Source organism: Heterodontus francisci, unplaced genomic scaffold, assembly GCF_036365525.1.
Source record: "Heterodontus francisci isolate sHetFra1 unplaced genomic scaffold, sHetFra1.hap1 HAP1_SCAFFOLD_51_2, whole genome shotgun sequence".
NCBI lineage: Eukaryota > Metazoa > Chordata > Chondrichthyes > Heterodontiformes > Heterodontidae > Heterodontus > Heterodontus francisci.
In genome coordinates, this window is record NW_027141369.1 from 771,292 (window position 1) to 790,289 (window position 18,998).

At 47.8% G+C, this 18,998-nt stretch overlaps 1 non-coding gene across 1 annotated transcript; it reads left to right on the top strand.

The window, feature by feature from the left end:
- Nucleotides 1–5,612: 5,612 nt before the first annotated feature.
- On the top strand, nucleotides 5,613–5,684 carry trnaw-cca (transfer RNA tryptophan (anticodon CCA)). Its single transcript has one exon. It is a non-coding gene; the product is annotated as a tRNA-Trp (tRNA).
- The last annotated feature ends 13,314 nt before the right edge of the window (nucleotides 5,685–18,998 follow it).

The window sequence follows — 18,998 nt, forward strand, 5'->3', positions numbered from 1 at the left end:
GTTATGCTTCCGCTATACAGGACATTGGTGAGACCTCTTCTGCAGTACTGAGCACTGTACTGGTCTCCTTATTTGCGGAAGGATGTAAATGCATTGGAGGTAGTACAGAGAAAGTTTACGAGACTAATACATGGAATGGGTGGGCTGTCTTACGAGGAAATATTGGTCAAGCTAGGCTTGTCTCCGCCAGAGTTTAGAAGAGAAAGAGGTGACATGATTTGTTATTTAATTTATTAATTAAAAAATTAGCTATCCTCCAGTCTTCCGGTACCTCACCCGTGGCTAACGATGATACACAAATCTCTGCCAGCGCCCCAGCAATCTCCTCCCTTGCTTCCCATAGCATCCTAGGATACATCTGATCAGGCCCTGGGGATTTATCCACCTTAATGCGCTTCAAAACCTCCAACACCTCCTCCTTTGTAATGTTGATATGCTGCAGGATATCGCTGTTCCCTCCCTTGAACTCAGTAGCTTCCATGACCTTCTCCACGGTAAATACAGACAAGAAATATTCATTTAAGACCTCGCCCATTTCGCGTGGCTTCACACATCGATTGCCACACTGATCCTTAAGGGGACCTATTCTCTCCCTAGCTACCCTTTTACTCTTAATACACTTATAGAATCTTTTAGGATTCTCCTTTATCTTATCTGCCAGGGAAATCTCATGTCCCCTTTTCGCCCTCCTAATTTCCTTCTTAAGTATACTCCTATACTTCTCGAGGGACTCGCTCGATCCCAGCTGCCTATACCTGACGTATGCCTCCTTCTTTGTCCTGACCAGACCCTCAATATCCCTCGTCAACCAAGGTTCCCTAAACTTGCCAGCCTTGCCCTTCCATCGAACAGGAACATGCTGGCCCTGAACTCTTCCTATCTCACTTTTAAAAGCGTCCCACTTGCCAGACGTCCCTTTACCTGTAAACAGCCTCTCCCATTCAACTTTTGAGAGTTCCTGTCTGATGCCATGGAAATTAGCCTTCCCCCAATTTAGGACTTCAACCTGAGGACCAGTCCTATTCGTTTTCATAACTATCTTGAAGCTAATAGAGTTATGGTCACTGGTCCCAAAGTGCTCCCCCACTGCCATATCAACCACCTACCCATTCTCATTTCCGAAGAGGAGATCGAGTGTAGCCCCTTCTCTAGTCGGGCCATCCACGTACTGCTTCAGAAAACTATCCTGGACTCACTTAACAAATTCTTCCCCATCTGATCCATTAGCACTAAGGCAGTCCCAGTCAATATTAGGGAAGTTAAAATCACCTACTATTACAACCCTATAATTCCTATACCTATCTGTGATTTCCCTACATATATGCTCCTCCACTTCCCTCTGACTATTGGGGGGCCTATAGTATAATCCCATCAAAGGGATCACCCTTTTATTATTTCTAAGTTCTATCAGTATGGCCTCACTGGACATTCACCCCGGGATATCCTCTCTAAGTACTGCCGTGATGTCCTCCCTAATCAATAGTGCAACTCCCCCTCCTCTCTTACCTCCACCTCTGTCACGCCGGAAGGATCGGTACCGCGGAACATTGAGCTGCCAGTCCTGCCCATCCCTCAACCACGTTTCCGTAATAGCTACAATACCACAATCCCATGTACCGATCCATGCTCTGAGTTCATCTGCCTTACCTGTAAGGATACTTGCATTAAATTAAATGCAGTTTAGCCCACCAGACCTTCCACGCTCCCTGTCCTGCCACTGCCTGGCCTGCCTACTGGACTTGCTTGCTTTAACCTCTCCATTTGCCTCAACTATCTCATCGGAGAGACTACTACTTTGGGTCCCACCCCCGCTGCAAGACTAGTTTAAACCCTCCCGTGTATTACTATAAAATCTCCCTACAAGGATATTGGTCCCCTTCCAGTTCAGATGCAACCCGTCCCTCTTGTACAGGTCACCTCTGCACCAGAAGAGATCCCAATGATCCAAGTACCTGAAGCCCTCCCGCCTTCGCCAGTCTTCAGCAATGCATTCATTTGCCTAATCCTCCTATTCCTACCCGCACTAGCACGTGTCACAGGGAGTAATCCTGAGATTACAACCCTAGAGGTCCTGCTCTTTAACCTTCTGCCTAACTCCCTATATTCACTTTGCAGAACCTCATCTCTCTTCCTGCCTATGTCGTTCGTACCAATATGGACCACGATCTCTGGCTGCACACCCTCCCCTTTCAGAATTTCCGGCAGCTGCTCCAAAACATCCTTGACCCTAGTATTAGGGAGGCAACATACCATCCTGGAGTTTCGTTTGCGGCCACACAAACGCCTATCTGCACCCCTTATGATAGAATCCCCTATCACAATAGCTCTTCCACCCCTTTTCCTCCCCTGCTGTGCAGCAGAGCCCTCCGTGGTGCCACGGACCGCGCTGTTGCTCTTTTCCCATGGGAGGTCTTCCCCCCAACAGTAACCAAAGCGGTGTATCTGTTTGAGAGGGGGATGGCCACAGGGGACTCCTGCACTACCTGCCTGCTCCGACTATTCCATCTGGTGGTCACCCATCCCTTTACTGCCTGTGCATCCATTACCTGCGGTGCGACCACCTCACTAAACATGCTATCCATGACGCCCTCAGCTTCGTGGACGCTCCACAGTGAAACCGCCCGCAGGTCCAGCTCCTTAATGCGAGTAGCCAGTAGCTGCAGCTGGATACACTTCCTGCACACATGGTCGTCATGGAGACTGGGAGGGTTCCTGAATCCCCACATAGCGCAGGAGGAGCATATCACGGGGCTGAGCTCTCCTGCCATGACTTACCCTTAGATTAATTAGTTACTCCCTTAATTAAAAAATACTAATGACACTAGGGGCCTTGTTCTACCCACTACAATCTAAAGTCCTTCACAAGCTACACTGAATAAAAAAAACACTTTAGTAGTACTCATCTTATCAGCAGAGGTTTTTTTTTCAAGTAAAAAAACTTTGCCCTTTTCTTTAAGATATTTAAATACACTAAAAGCAGTGACTCACCAACCAATCACCTTGCAGCTCTCCTCTGACATCACAGTTGGCTTCTTTTTTTTCAAAACTCCAGCACACTGGAAGAGCTCCACTCCACTCCTGGAAGGTAAGAGACTGGGCCTCGATCCTCGGATTGGATTTATAGGCTCCGCTCTCAACGTTCTCCTCATATCGGTCCAATTAGGTCTGCTCCGCTCCGCTCCTCTCCGCTCCCGGAAGGTAATTCACCAGCTTTTGCAGAAAAGTAGGTCTTAAGCTGTTGCAGTACCTGTTAGAAAGATAGTCTAAGCTATGCTGAAGTCATCTTCCAATGTCATCTACATGGAAGCAGGATTTTAAAGGATAAGATGTAGTTTTTAAAAGTCACTTCAATCTTGCTCAAGAGTCATTACAAAGAAGCCAAGTAAATCTTGATAAAAAGTCATATACATTTAGAGATCTTTTAAAAGCACTTCAATCTTGTTAATAAAAAGTCAGATGTAAATTTAAGAACTCTGATCAGGCTATGCTAAAAAGTTACATACAATTAAGAAATAAAATACAACATTTAAAATGTCTGAACTCCCTCTGAAAGTTGACAACTGCTGCTGCCCGTGTCTTCCTGGAATAGTGGAGCTGTTGTGTCAACAGAAAAGTCCTTCCCGAGCAGCCCTGAGCCTGTTGGTACCGGCTTTAATCCAACCCAGGTAAAAATCAGGGTACATTGTGGGCAATGAGCCCAAATTGCTGAACTACAGGTCCCTGTCACTTTAAAGAGTTGGCTGGTGCGATTATGATCAGAGGCTCCTTCCAAGCACATTTCTCACCACCACAACTTCCAGATGCTGGTGTTAGTGTGTGCATGTACTGGCAGTTGCAGTGCTGTTCAGACCCTCAATAGCAGTGAAAGTCTCAGAGTTCACCGCGATTGGGGCTGTAAAATCCAGGCCAATATCTCACAGTCCTGTTAGATTTGCTCTCCCTCTGTACAAAATCAAACTCCACACATTGTCTTTCACTCACTCCTGTTTCCAGCCCTGATGGTGCAGAAATCCCCTCTCAAAGGTACACAATCCAGTTGATTTCTGATCAAATACCTCCTTCCTCATTCAATAGAGGAAACAGAGACATGAACAGGAGTCAGGTGCAAGAAAGTTTCACCAACAGAGCAAAGAAATGCACCAACAAAAGTCACACCTACTTTCCAAATCATTTCACTGTAATATTCTTTCACTTGTTTTGTAAGTGACTGCAATAAATCTGAAAATGAGCACCATGAGGTTTGTGTTCACTAGTCACTTGTTCTCCTGTGTTTGTCTGTCAGGTTTGCAATACAGTTTGTATTGGATATTGAAGAGAATCTCTTTTCAAGATGATTGCACATCGTACTGTGTTTAAAGCAACCAACTTGGAAAATGGCAGAAAATGAATGTTTCAATACCTGTGTGACCAGATTCTTCCAATGCTTTTCAACAGCTAGATTGATGATGCTTGCAATCTGTATCCTGTGGAGAATGGGAGAGGAGAATAAAAACATGGTGCATGAACAGGACAGACTGTGTAAAATGGGAGCACAGAAATACTGCCACCTCATTGAAAGTTAATGAGATTTATTCGAAGTCAGACACCTGTCCACAATGAACAAGTGAATACATTAATTGGCCACTTTCAATCTAAATGGGACTGAGGTTCCAACAGAGAAGTTTTCTGGAAAATACCTGCTGCAGTTTTAAAATTGATGAACTGGAACATCTTATACTAACTTTCAAATAACTGTAGTGATTGTATAGTTCTCATAGTGGAGAGAAGGAGTTGTTTATAAATATAAGCAGAAAGACACATTTGTGGATTGGTGAATGAGCTTTATCTTTCTGAAATGTATTTGTCCATTGGTTGCAGGTCACTGGAAATTCTTTTTTACATTTCAATTGTAGCAGCAGCAGTTAGCAGCAAAATGTCTGATTAATCAGAGTAGTGGGTCTGGGAAACACTTAAACAGCCGAGACCCTGTAAAACAGAACTCCAAGTAATAGTTTAAATAAGGCACTGAACTGACAGAGCGGTAAAGGCCTGCTCAGGTCAGGAAAAAAAACCCGACCCGAACCTGACAGAACCACATTGGACCCGAGCTTGACCCGGCCCGAGTATCTCCATTTATTCCCACGCCCAAACTATCCCGAGCCTTACCCGACCACCGGAATGTTCACTTACTCGACCTCCCGATTCCGAATCTACAGGAAGCTGCAGCATGAGCGCAATGACGTCATAGAGATGCTCACTTGCTCACTGCACAGACTCAGAGTTTCCCTCCTTAATGACCCGGACTCCCGGCTTTGGTTGGCTTTTCAACTTTTGACACTTATTAAACTCAACTTCCCAGCAGAGTTAAATGTAATACTTACTGTGTGTGTCCGACACGGATTCAGACCAACCTGGACCCAGCCTGACCTGAACCTGACCCAACCTGACCCGAGCCCGAAAGCCAGAACCGGAAGAGCGACCCGACATGACCCGAACCCGACACAGGTCGTCGGGTTCAGGTCGGATTGCAGGCCTTTGCAGAGTGGAGGTCAGATGAGGATTGAATTAATTTCAATCACTGAATCTAAACAAGAAGTAAATCTGTCAGGAAAGGAACGCTTTGCTTTATCAGTGAGCATGTGGCACAACGGTAGCGCGTCTGACTCCAGATCAGAAGATTGCGTGTTCAAATCACGTCAGGCTCAGTTGTGTTTTCCAGCAGCTCAAGTTCATGGATTTTATTTCAGAAGAGAGTTCGATCTATTGGAATGTTCAGTGAATGGTTGAATTTCAAGATCAACTTTAATAGATTAAAGTCCTGATTTCTGGTTCTGTTCCATTTCCATGCTCAGTTCTTATTTCACACTGTTTTATATCAGAACAATGTTTCAGGGATGTGATGTGTCCATTGTTTGTACAATCGCTCTGTCACCCAGTGTGAGAAATAAAACACAAACCGCCCAGCGTGCGGCTCAAACCCATACCTGGCTCTGTCTATAGGCCGCTTAGTTCAGTTGGTTAGGACGCAGTGTTGATAACAACAAGGCTGTGGATTTGATCCCCATGTGCGCTGTCACATGGTCAGTCAATAATTTGACACATTTTTGTTACACTTAAAATCCAACTTTTGGATGCAAACAAGTTTACATAAAATGTCAAAGGGAATTTATTTTGAATAACATCCATTGTATCTTTGTCACTGATCTGGAGTAACACAGAATTCTTTCCAATTATCTTCCGTTTGCTGATAAACGTTGAACTCGTGGCCTGTTCTCGTTAATGGTCACGAGCAACAAAAACAGACAGAGCGAGTCTGACCACCCAGAGATGTGGAAAAGGTTTCAGTTTGGGACATATGCAGCAAATCAAATGTTCACCCGGCCCCGAGAGAGTCAAAAACTGGGGGAAAGGACACAGGGAGATAGAGAATAAGCTAAAGCAGACAATGTAAATATTTCCCATCCTTGATATCTCTCTATTCCAATCCAGCCTTCAGAGTTGGGTAGATAATTTCAGTGTAAATTGTGCAGCTCAAGAGTCAAAACCAAAGGGTGATGCAGAATAAATGAGAACTGCCAAAACCCCAGATTGAACCAGGGATCTTCAGTCGAACACTCTCCCAACTGAGCTATTTCAGTCTCACAGGCTTGGGATGATAAGTGGCAAGTAACATTCGCACCACACAAGTGCCAGGCAATGAATATCTCCAACAAGAGAGAATCTAAACATCTCCCCTTGACATTCAATAGCATTACAATCACTGAATCCCCCACTATCAACATCATGGGGGTTACAATGGGTAGCCATACAAATAACGTGACTACAAGAGCAGGTCAGAGGCTTGGAATCCTGAGGTGAGTAATTGCAGTGCAGCTGTTGGCTCCACCCCAGGGGCTGAATTTGTTCTGTAAACCATGAAGCAGCTTCCTCTCAAATCCCAGGTTTATTAATAAATCCTTTTACAAAAGCCCCAAAGTGTGATATATTCCTCTCACTCATCCATGACTCTTGACTCCCCAAAGCCTGTCCACCATCCACAAGGCACAAGTCAAGAGTGTGATGGAATATTCTCCACTTGCCTGGATGGGTGCAATTCCAACTCAAGAATCTCAACACCGCCAGGACAAAGCAGCCCGCTTGATTGGCACCCCATCTGCAAACATTCACTCCCTCCACCATCGACGCACAGTTGCAGAGTGTGTACCGTCTACAAAATCCACTGCAGCAATGCACCACAACTCCTTAGACAGCACCTTCCAAACCAGTGACCTTTACCACCTAGAAGGGCAAGGGCAGCAAATACAGGGGATACGACCACATGCAAGTTCCCCTCCAAGCCACACACCATCCTGACTTGGAACTATATCGCCGTTCCTTCACTGTCGCTGGGTCAAAATCCTGGAACTCCCTTTCTCACAGCACTGTGGGTGTACCTACCCCACATGGACTGCAATGGTTCAAGAAGGCAGCTCACCACCACCTTCTCATGGGCAATAAATGCTGGCCTAGCCAGCGATGCCCACATCGCATGAATGAATGAATAAAAAAGTGAAGTATCCCTTGTGTCATTGTTTTGGTAGAAAATATAACCCTGGTGGAATTGCCCCTCCCAATCACACCTCACTTCATAGAACATAGAAAATGGAGAAAATTTATGGCACAGACTGAGACCATTTAGCAATCGTGTCTGTGCCAGCTGAAAAAGAGCGATCCAGCCCAATCCCACTTTCCAGGTCTTGGGAATGGGATCTGAACAGATCTCAGAGCTCACATTATGTGAATGTTCTGTTGAAGTGTTGGTGAGCTGATATACCAGGGGAGATTCACACTGTTAGACACAGTGTGAAATACATTCAAGTATTTATAAAACATTACAACATGTGAGTAATATTCCCCATTGATTTCTCAGCACTGATGGATTGTGAAGTGGGAGACAGCCAGAAGTCCCATTGGTCCACACTGACCATGAGCTGAGAATGAAATGAGATAAAGTTCAATCTTCAGCAGCGAGTTGCTGCAGAGAGGTAAGAGTCCTGAATCAAGGAGAGACTTTCTCATACTGCTGTTGAATCTCATTTCAAACACTCCTTGAACTCTCTGCCGAGGAATTCAGAGCTGGAGAATGGCTGTAAAATCAGCCTAAAAAGGAAATAAAAGACACCCACCGTGGGGCTCAAACTCAAAAACTTGAGATTCAGAGTTTCATGCTTTCATCGACTGAGCTCACCAGGCCTGAGACAGTGTCCCCATCCTGTCTGTTATTGGACGGTGCAGCTGTTGGCTCCACCCCAGGGACTGAATTTGTTCTGTAAACCATGAACCAGCTTCCTCTCAAATCCCAGGTTTATCAGTAAATCCTCTTAAAAAGCCCCAGAGTGTGATATATTCCTCTCACTCAACCAGAATAAAAGTTACATATTTTGCACTTTTTACCTTCCAAACATTGACTTCTATTTTTCTCAGCATTTATTTCTCCCTCTTTTTTATATTGTGCATTTCCTAATAAACATTTCATTTCAATTATTTATGAGGGATGAAATGAACAGAAGAGATTTTCTGCAATGGTACCAGGGGTGTGGGACAGAGTGAGTGGTTTGGATCTGGAATACACTGCCTGAGAGTGTGCTGGAGGCAGATTCAATCATGGCTTTCAAAAGGGAATTGGATAAACACCTGAATAGAGAAAATTTGCAGGGTTACAATGAAAGGGCAGAGGAGTGGAATTAGCTGATTTGCTCTTGCAAAGAGCTGTCATGGACATGATGGACTGAATGGTCTCCTTCTGTACTGTAACCATTTGATTCCTTGATTCTAACTCTGTCAAAGTTGTTCTGAACTTGCTCTGCTCCAAGGAGAACAACCCCAGCTTTTCCAGTGTCTGCACATAACTGAAGTTATGAGGAACCATGGGGAACCCACTGTAAACCTTCCTCCAGACAGAAATACAACTGTTCACCACCACACTGTGACCCAGCTGTTCACAATATATATCAATGATTCGGAGGTGGGAACCAAATGTCGTATTTCTAAGTTCGCAGATGACACAAAACTAGGTGGGAATGTGTGTTGTGAGAAAGATGCAAAGCAGCTTCAAGGGGATTTGGACAGACTTAGTGAGTGGACAAGAAAGTGGCACATGGAATATAATGTGTAAAAATGTGTGGTTATCCACTTTGGTAGGAGAAACAGATGTGCAGATTATTTCTTAAATGGTAAGAGATTAGAAAGTGTAGATGTACAAAGGGGCCTGGGTGTCCTTGTCAATAAGTGACTGAAAGCTAACATGCAGGTGCAGCAAGCAATTCAGAAGACGAATGATATGTTAGCCTCTCTCACAAGACGATTTGAGTACAGGAGTAGTGAAATCTTGCTTCAATTGTATATAACCTTGGTTGGACTGCACTTTGGAATACTGTGTGCAGTTTTGGTCCCCTTACCTTAGGAAGGATATCATTGCCATCGAGGGAGTGCAATGAAGGTTCACCAGACCTGTTCCCGGGATGGCAGGACTGTCCTATGAAGAGAGATTGGGGGAAACTGGGACTGTATTCTCTAGAATTTCAAAGAATGAGAGGTGATCTCATTGAAACTTACAAAATATTTAAAGGGATAGACAGGGTAGATGAAGTTTTTCCTCCGGTTGAGGAATCTAGAACCAGGGGACACAATTTCAACAGAAGGGGAAAGCCACTTAGGACAGAGACGAGGAGAAATGTCTTTACTCAGAGGGTTGTGAATCTTTGGAATTCTCTACACCAGAGAGCTGTGGAAGCTCAGTCATTGAGTATGTTTAAAGCAGAGATTGACAGATTTCTAAATAAAAATGACATACGGGATATGGAGATAGTGTGGGAAAAAGGCATTGAAGTGGATGATCAGTCATCATCATATTGAATGGTGGGGTGGTCTCGATGGGCTGAATGGCCTACTCCAGCTTCTATGTTCCTATCAGTCTGCAAACTTCATATCCATGCTGTCATTGTCTCTTTTATTCCATGGGCTTCAGTTTTACTGGCAGTCTAGTATGTGACATCATCAAGAAGGTTTTCAATAAGTTAAATAAGGAGAAATTGTTTCCAGTGGCAAAAGGGTCAGTAACCAGAGGATGTATTTATCAGGTAATTGAGAAAAGAACCAGAGGCGAAATGAGGAATGATTTTTTATACAGTGATGTGTTGTGATCTGGAATGCACTGTCTGATCAGGACTTGAAAGCAGATTCAGTCGTAACTTTGAAAAGCAATTGGGATAAATACTGGAAGGAAAAATGTACAGATTACAGGAAAAAGCTGAGCAGCAGTTCTAATTGGATAACATAACCAAAGAGACAGCACTGACACAATGGACCAAATGGTCTCCTTCTTTGGGTATCATTCTATGGATTTATGAACATAATGTTGATATAATTCGCTGAGTTGGAAGGGAAGTGAACCCAGATTCCGGGTATTCTGAACATCAGACCCAAACCAACTGAACAAGCCTGTTGTTTAATCTCTGTTTTTCACACCAGCTTCTCCTCGCTCTTTCTGTGTTTCCTGCCTGGTCTGTTCCTCTGACCTTCATTCCTGACACTCTATTGAGAATGGCCAACTCACTGCACCTCTCACTCACACCATCACTCCACCCCTTCACCCACTTCCAAACCTCTCTGTTCAACAGTACCTCACATCTGCTCCTCTGCTCCATTAATATAACAGGAAAACATTTTCAAACAGACATTTCCAGACAGTGAACGTTCCAGTAAGACAAGGTAAAGAGCAGATTCATTCACTTTAAACACAGAGAGAGCAGCTCTCCCTGTTCAGGCTAAGGAGCAGATGTAGTTTCACTCCCATTAGTCTTAGAGACATGGGCCAGAATTTTAAGGGACCGTTGGAGACGGGAATGGAGGCTGGGGAGGGGGAGGGGGGGTGTATAAAATAGGGATGGAAGACGTCGGACCGGATTTTTCTGTCGGCGGCTGACATGGAGGGCAGACTTCGCACATCCACTCGGCAAGAAGGCATTTAAAGTATTTATGAGTCCAATTGTCAGCAATTTTATTCACTGGATCCAATTGAACTAATAGTGCACGGGAACCCTGGGGCTTCAGAGCCTCGCCTGGTTAAAGGAGGTGACTGGGAGGTGGGAGCTGAGTGTTGGCTTCACTGGGAAGCTATCGGGTGAGGCAGCGTAACTTGGCAGTAAGGGTGGAGGGGGAAAGGGCATCGGGAAACACTGTCAGGAGTGGGGGCCAATGTGCCAGCTCTGCAGGGGGAGCCGCACCAGGGTACCATTGGGGCAGTGCCACCTCATTGAGGGTGACAAGTGAGGTAAATGTGGCTGGGTGTTGTTTACTGTGAAGGCCTTGCACTCAGGGAGGGGCAACCTGTCATGGGCCTCATTCGAGGCTCACATTGAGGAGGAGGAGGAGTAGGGAGGAAGGGAGGGAGGCGCAGGCACCAGCAGGGGCACCACAGCAGCTTGGGGGCCCACAGGAAGGCCAGCCTCGAACAGGAGGCTGGAGAAGGAGGCAGAGGAACACGTCAGCTGAGGTTCAACTACCTGCAGATGTCCGAGTGACAGTGTCTCCACAGACTGCGCCTCTGCACGGAGGTCGTCACTGATCTCTCTGCCATGATGCAGCTGTGCCCCATGGGACTTGGTGGGCACCTGATACCAGTGTCACTGAAGGTCACTGTGCCACTGAACTTCAGCACCAGCAGATCATTGCAGGGATCCACTGGAGATATGTGTGGAATCTCACAGTCTGTGGTGAATCAGTGCATCAAGGAGGTCACCAATGTCCTGTTCAGGAGGGCCGGTGACTATGTGCACATCGATCCAAACAGTCAAGCTGAGAGGACTATAGGATCCGGGGCCATCACTGGATTCCCCCAGGTGTAGGGTGTCACCCCATGTGACCATCATGGCTCCTGCAGACCAGCCAGCAGCCTTCAACAGGAAGGGCTTCCACTTGCTCAGTGTGCAATTGGTCTGCAACCACTGCAAATGGATCCCATAGGTGTGTGCACAAATCCCGGGAAGCAGCCACAACGCCTGCATACCAAGGCATTCCCAGGTGCCAGAACCTTTCCGTGGCCCCATCCGCTTTCAGAGATGGATCCTTGGAGACAAGGGCTACCCACTGAGGACATGACTACTGACGTCTGTGAGGAACCCACGCACGGATGCAGAGGAGAGGTACAACACCTGCTGCGGGTCAACCCGAGCGACCATCAAGGAGGCCATTGGTCTCCTGAAGATGAGATTCAGGTGCCTAGATCGATCCAGTGGAGCCCTTCAGTATGTCCCGGCGAGGGTCTCACATATCGTGGTGGTTTGCTGTGCACAGCACAATCTGGCATTACAGAGGGGTGAGGTGTTGACAAAGTGAGGATATCGTGGAGTGTGATGTCTCCTCTGATGATGAGGATGTGGAGGAGGATGCTGCCCAAGCAGTGCCAGATGAAGAACCTCAGGCACAGCAGGAAAGGGGCCATGAGATACACACAAGGGAGACATGAGACACCCTTATACATTCAAGTTCCCTTTGAGCCTTACCACCTTCTGGAACCACAGCAATAAAGTCTTAGCTTTAAGCAGCCCTGTTGTCGCCTGCTTCCTTCTGCACTGCAGCGTCCAGGTACACATCGCACAGTGACAAGACCGAAGCTTTGTGAACTCAGGGCTTGGTCCCTCACTTCCAGCCCCTTGGGAGGAAGGGTTTAAATGAAGTCCCAAAGGGCATCAACAATAGGAAGGAGACATAGTGAGAGAACATCATTTCTTTCTTCCGTGTGACATCAAATGCAACCCTATCCATCTGGAATGCACATTCACCATGAACCCAAGTGAATCTAGGTGCACTTCGGAAATCTTTTCCACATGCTCCTACGTGGTGCTCCCCCTGCTCTGTCAGCTGAGGTGGAGACAGGCTGCTGACCTTGCTGCCCCATGGCTTGGGATGACATTGGTGGCCGTCCTCTTGCTGCCTGAGGCCTGGAGGGCCCCGGCACACTGAGGGCCTCCTGCACAGGTACAGGGACCCCCCCCCCCCCCCCTCTGTCATCGAGGGTGATGGAGGCAGGCACTGGCATCACTTGTGTCACTGGCAGAGGGGCTTTGGAGCTACTGTCCACACCAGGAGCACCCTGAGAGGAGACCCCAGATGTAGCAGCCAGCTGCTCCTCCCCCTTATAAGACACACTTGTACCTCGCTGCTGACCTGAGAGGGACGTGGACCTGGTGAAGAGTTCAGATGCCTCGTCCCCCCCTCTCACCTTGTCACCGCTGGATGGAGCTCATGGACAAAGCGATGGAGTGCAGGTCTGCACACATCTCCGGCATCCACTGATTGGTCGGCTGGATCTGGCTCTCCATCAGAGTCACCAATCTCTCAAGGAAGGAAGCCAGACACACCCCCATCAGAGATAGTACAGCATGCAAGGCCTGGATGGACTCCTCCATCATCCGAACTTGGGTACACATAACCTCCGGCAACTCTGCCAGATGTTGCCTGACCTCTTGCTGCAGCTGCAGCATTTCCCGTGTTGCTGGTGACACCAGAGGCACGTCATCAGCCTGGGACTCAGCATGGGCCTGGCCTCCCACAGACGTCCAACTGCCAGTGGCCTCAGCTGTCACAGCCTCCGTCAGCTGCCCGGGCCTGTCTGCGACGTGCTCACCAGCTTGTGTGCCCAAATCTAACAGCGAGTGGATACCCACCGAGTGAGGGTTTCTGTGCTGGTGGAGGGTGCAGGGGAATGATGTGACGGTGCACCCTCTGAGGCTCCCTCCTCCTCCTCAGAGGTGTCTGGCTGTCCCCCAGTCTCTCCAGCTCTTCGCTCTTGTCGTTCATCCTAGCCTGCATGTGAAAACAGGGACATTGAAGGGTTAGAGTCTGCCCATCGTGACATTCCAACCACCCCTACTGTGCAGCTGCATTGATGGAGTGGTGAACAGATGAGCAGTGTGGCTCCTTTGCAGCGGATGCACCCTTGTGCCCCAGGAGATGTTCACTCACTCTCTTAGGTAGGTGTCCCTGTCTCTCCATCAGCTATGGAGCAGCTGCTTTGCTGCCCGGCCTGTTCCATGGCCTCCTCCTCCATCGGGATGAGGACATGGAGATAAGGCATCCACTGCCAGTCTTGACACGCTCTTTCCGATTGTGGGCTGTCTTCTCCTGCAGCCACTATGATCAACAAAGTTCGTCTCCCAGCGGGGACAAGCCCAACATCTCTGATGGTGATAATCCAGCAGTCCATGATGTGGACACACATATTCCTCCTGCATGTGGCCCCTCTCGAGGGACTGTGCGAGTTTAGACAATGACTGACGTGCACCTCCCACCGAGATGCAGCCAAGCCTCAGGCAGCGTGTCCTGCCGCCCTTCTCCAATACACATGACTGGGTGGTCACTCCCTTTCCACCAAACACTCCATCTCACTCTGCCATGCGCAATGTCCAAAGGGTCCAAAGTGTTTTGAGTTTGTGCCTGAGCAGCCTGGATCCGGTCATTGACCCACTTCGTGCACTGGATCCATGTCTTGGGGTTGACCCCATGGCTGCTGACTTCACCTACCATCTCAAAGCAGCTTTGCTTGGTCAGGTGGACAGGTCTCCACCTCACATCCCTGGGGAAGAGGATCTTCCACCTATCTGTTGTCACCTGGAGGCGAACCTGCAGGAAGGCATCGCCAAACCATTGGACCATGGTCACTGCAGGCTCGCATTCAGCTCCTTACCTATCAGGCAGCAGAGACAGCAGAACGGGTCCAGGGGCATCAGTGACAGCAGAACGGGTCCTGGGGCATCAGTGACAGCAGAACAGGTCCTGGGGCAGCAGATGCAGCAGAACAGGTCCTGGGGCAGCAGATGCAGCAGAACTGATCCTGGGGCAGCAGAGGCAGCAGAACAGGTCCTGGGGCAGCAGATGCAGCAGAACTGGTCCTGGGGCAGCAGAGGCAACAGAACAGGTTCTGGGGCAGCAGAGGCAGCAGAACGGGTCCGGGGGCAGCAGAGGCAGCAGAACGGGTCCTGGGGCAGCAGAGGCAGCAGAACGGGTCCTGGAGCAGCAGAGGCAGCAGAACGGGTCCTGGGGCAGCAGAACGGGTCCTGGGGCATCAGAGGCAGCAGAACGGGTCTTGGGGCAGCAGAACGAGTCCTGGGGCAGCAGATGCAGCAGAACGGGTCCTGGAGCAGCAGAGGCAGCAGAACGGGTCCTGGGGCATCAGAGGCAGCAGAATGGGTCTTGGGGCAGCAGAATGGGTCCTGGGACAGCAGAGGCAGCAGAACGGATCCTGGGACAGCAGAGGCAGCAGAACAGGTCCTGGGGCAGTAGAGGGCTCTCAGGAAGACACTCCTTTAAACCAGGCAGCAGTGAATGCAGGTCTGGCAGTCCTTTCAATATGGTGCCAGCACCTGCCGTTGTGTCAGATGTCGGTGCCATCGGTGCCTCGTTCCCTACCTCTGGTCCTTGTTTACATGGGCCCCACGCCTCCCCTTCATTAATTGGTCGGCTGCTCCGTGATCGGAGTCAGTCGGCCACATTTCACTCGTGTGGTGACGACACCCGCTTCCGGTGCCTCTGCCGAGAGCCGCACCGTTAGTTTAAAATTCAGCTCATGGGGTCAAGAGTGGAAAATCTCCCCTCTGATTCTCTCTACTTAAACTGATGGAGACACCAAATTAAAACTGATGAAACCAGGGATTGTATCCTGGTTCTTCAATCTAGTGTTCTCCCAACTGAGCTATTCCATCCTCACTGTGAACTCATCTTCATTGGAGACAAATATAACTCCAGGTGGAATTTCCCCACCCGTTCATTCCTCACTTCAGGGGAATGGGACCCGACCAGATCGCGGAACTCAGATTATGTTAATGTTCTGCTCTTGATATCTTAATATTATCTTGCGTTTGAGCCACTTTTAATCAGGTTCACGGACAAATTCTTCCATCATCCCTTCTCCCACATTCTCTCTCTCTCATTCATTCTTTATTCCTCACAGTCCAGAAATGGTTAGGAATCAGAGCTCACCCCCAAACCCTCTGCACACAGACCTCTGTCTGTTACCCTGTTTGATCCAAGAGACCAGTCAATAAATTACAGTCTTTATAAACACAGAAAGCTGCCTCACAGTGTTGGACAGAGATAAATACACTGAAGTCTTTTGAAAAAAGTTCATCTTACGGGTTGTTACTGAGCCCACAGAGCAGGACGGGCCCAGGCTCCAGCCCCAGCCTGTGCTGTGTTAGCTGATGCCACCCGGTGTGATACTGAGCCACACGGAGCAGGAAAGGGCCTGGTTGTACTCATGGCCTGTGTTGAGTTAACTGATCCGACTCAGTGTGATAGGAGCCACACAGAACAGAATGGGCCCAGGCTCCTTCCTCAGCCTGAGGGATGATAGTTCTTCTCACACGTTGTTGTACAGAGCCCCACACAGAACAGGGAAATCTCAGGCTCCATCCCCAGCCTGTGGTATTTTACTTCATCGCACCTGGTATGGTACGGAGTCCCAAGAGCAGGAAAGGTCCAGCTTCCATCTCTGGCCTGTGCTGAATTCGCTGATCTGACCTGGTTGGCACTGAACCGCAATCGGGGAAGGATGGGCCGAGGCTCCATGGCCTGTGGTGTGTTAGTTATTCTCATTTGGTGAGGTACTGAGCACCATATAGAGCAGGATGGGCCTGTGCTCAGTGAGCTGATCTCACCTTGTGTGGTCCTGAGACCCACACACAAAGCAGGACAGGCCTAGGCCTCATCCCCGGCCTGTGTTCAATTAGCAGATCTCAGCCAAAAGATTTTGATAAGGTTCCACACAAGACGCTTCTCTATAAGATTAAAGTCCCTGGTATCAGTGGTAATATATTGATCTGGATTGGGAACTGACTGGAAGATGTAGGCAGAAAGTAGTTCCAGATGGATCTGGATCTGTTTGGAGACCAGTTACCAGTGGTGTTCCACAGGGATCGGTGTTGGGTCTGTTGCTCTTTACTGTTTTTATTAATGATCTGGATGTAGGTGTAGGGCGCACCATCTGTAAATTTACAGATGATTTGAAGATCTGTGCGAGTGTTTAGACTGTAGACGATGCTCGACTGTTTCAGACTGATCTTAATGTGTTGGGAGATTGGGTTCATGACTGGTAAATGATGTTTAATTTGGGTAAGTGCAGTGTTATTCATGTAGACAGGGCGAATGCTCAACATTCATACACCCTTCAGGGAAAAACATTAAAGTAGGTGGAAAAAAGAAAATAATTTTGAGCAGAGATCTGGATGTTCTAGTGCACAGATCTCTAAAGTTACAGCAGCAATGCTGTGAAGTGATAGTTGGAGCAAATAGAGGGATGGGCTGCATTCAGAGGACAATTGAGTATAAAATGAGGCATATTCTTTCATGGGATGTGAGTGACACTGGCAAGGCCAGAATTTGTTACCCATCCCTAATTGTCCTTGAGAAGGTGGCGGTGAGCTCCCTTCTTGAATTGCTGCACTCCATGTGGTGTAGGTACACCCACAGTGCTGTTAGGAAGGGAGATCCAGGATTTTGACCCAACATCAGTGAATGAACAGCGATATATTTGCAGATCAGATGGTGTGTGACTTGGAGGGGAGCTTGCACATGGTGGTGTTTCCATGCATCTGCAGCCCTTGTCCTTCAAGGTGGTGGAGGTCTTCGGTTTGGAAGGTGCTGTCTGCGGAGCCTTGGTGAGTTGCAGCAGTGCATCTGGCAGATGGTACACACTACTGCTACTGTGCGTCAGTGGTGAAGGGAGTGAATGTTTAAGGTGGTGAATGGGGTGACAATCAAGGCGGCTGCTTTGTCCTGAACAATGTCGAGTTTCTAGAGTATTGTTGGTGCTGCACTCATCCTGGTTTGTGCCTTGTAGATGGTTGACAAGTTTTGGAGAGTCAAAAATCACAAAATTATTACAGTGCAGAAGGAGGCCATTCGGCCCATTGTGTCTGCATAGAATCATAGAACATAGAAAGTTTACAGCACAGGCAAGCCAAAAAACGAGCCACCCAGCTGAATCCCATTGACCAGCATTTGGACCGTAGCCCTGCAGGTTCAGGTACTTGAGGTGCACATCCAGACTCCTTTTAAATGAGTTGAGGGTTTCTGCCTCAGCTACCCTTACAGGCAGTGAGTTCCAGACTCCCACAGCCCTCTGGGTGAAAAAACCTTTCCTCATCTCCCCTCTAATTGTTCAACACATCACTTTAAATCTATGCCCTCTAGTCACTGACCTCCCTACTAAGGTAAATAGACCCTTCCCATCCATTCTATCCAGACCCCTCACAATTTTGTACATTTCAATCAAATCTCCCCTCAGCCTCTTATATTCCAAGGAGAACAACCCCAGTCTATCCAATCTTTCCTCATAGCTGCATTTTTCCAGTCCTGGCAACAACCTTGTAAATCTCCTCTGTAACCTCTCGAGTGCAATTACATCCTTTCTGGAATGAGGTGACCAGAACTGCACACAGAAATCAAGTTGTGGCCTAACTAATGATTGATACAGTTCCAGCATAACCTCCCTGCTCTTATATTCTATACATCGGCTAATAAAGGAAAGGGTTCCATAAGCCTTCTCAACCAACTTATCAACCTTTCCTGCTACTTTCAGGGATTTGTGGACATTCACTTCAAGGTCCCTCACTTCCTCCACACCTCTCAGCATTCACCCATTAATTGTGTCTTCCTTTGCTGTGTTTGACCTCACCAAAGGCATCACCTCACACTTCTCCAAGTTGAATTCCATTTGCCACTTTTCTGCCCACCTGACCAGTCCATTTCTCCAGCTCTCCGAATGAGCATTTCACCACGTGCCTTAAGCTGAGTTACTCATCACAGAATTCCCACTATCTGGTTTACTCTTGTAGCCAGAATATGTATATGAATGGTCCAGTTAAGCTTTTGTCAATGGTAACCCCCAGGATGTTGATGGTGGGGGGATTCAGCTATGGTAATGCTGTTGAACGTCAAAGGGAGATGGTTACACTCTCTCTTGTTGGAGATGGTCATTGCCT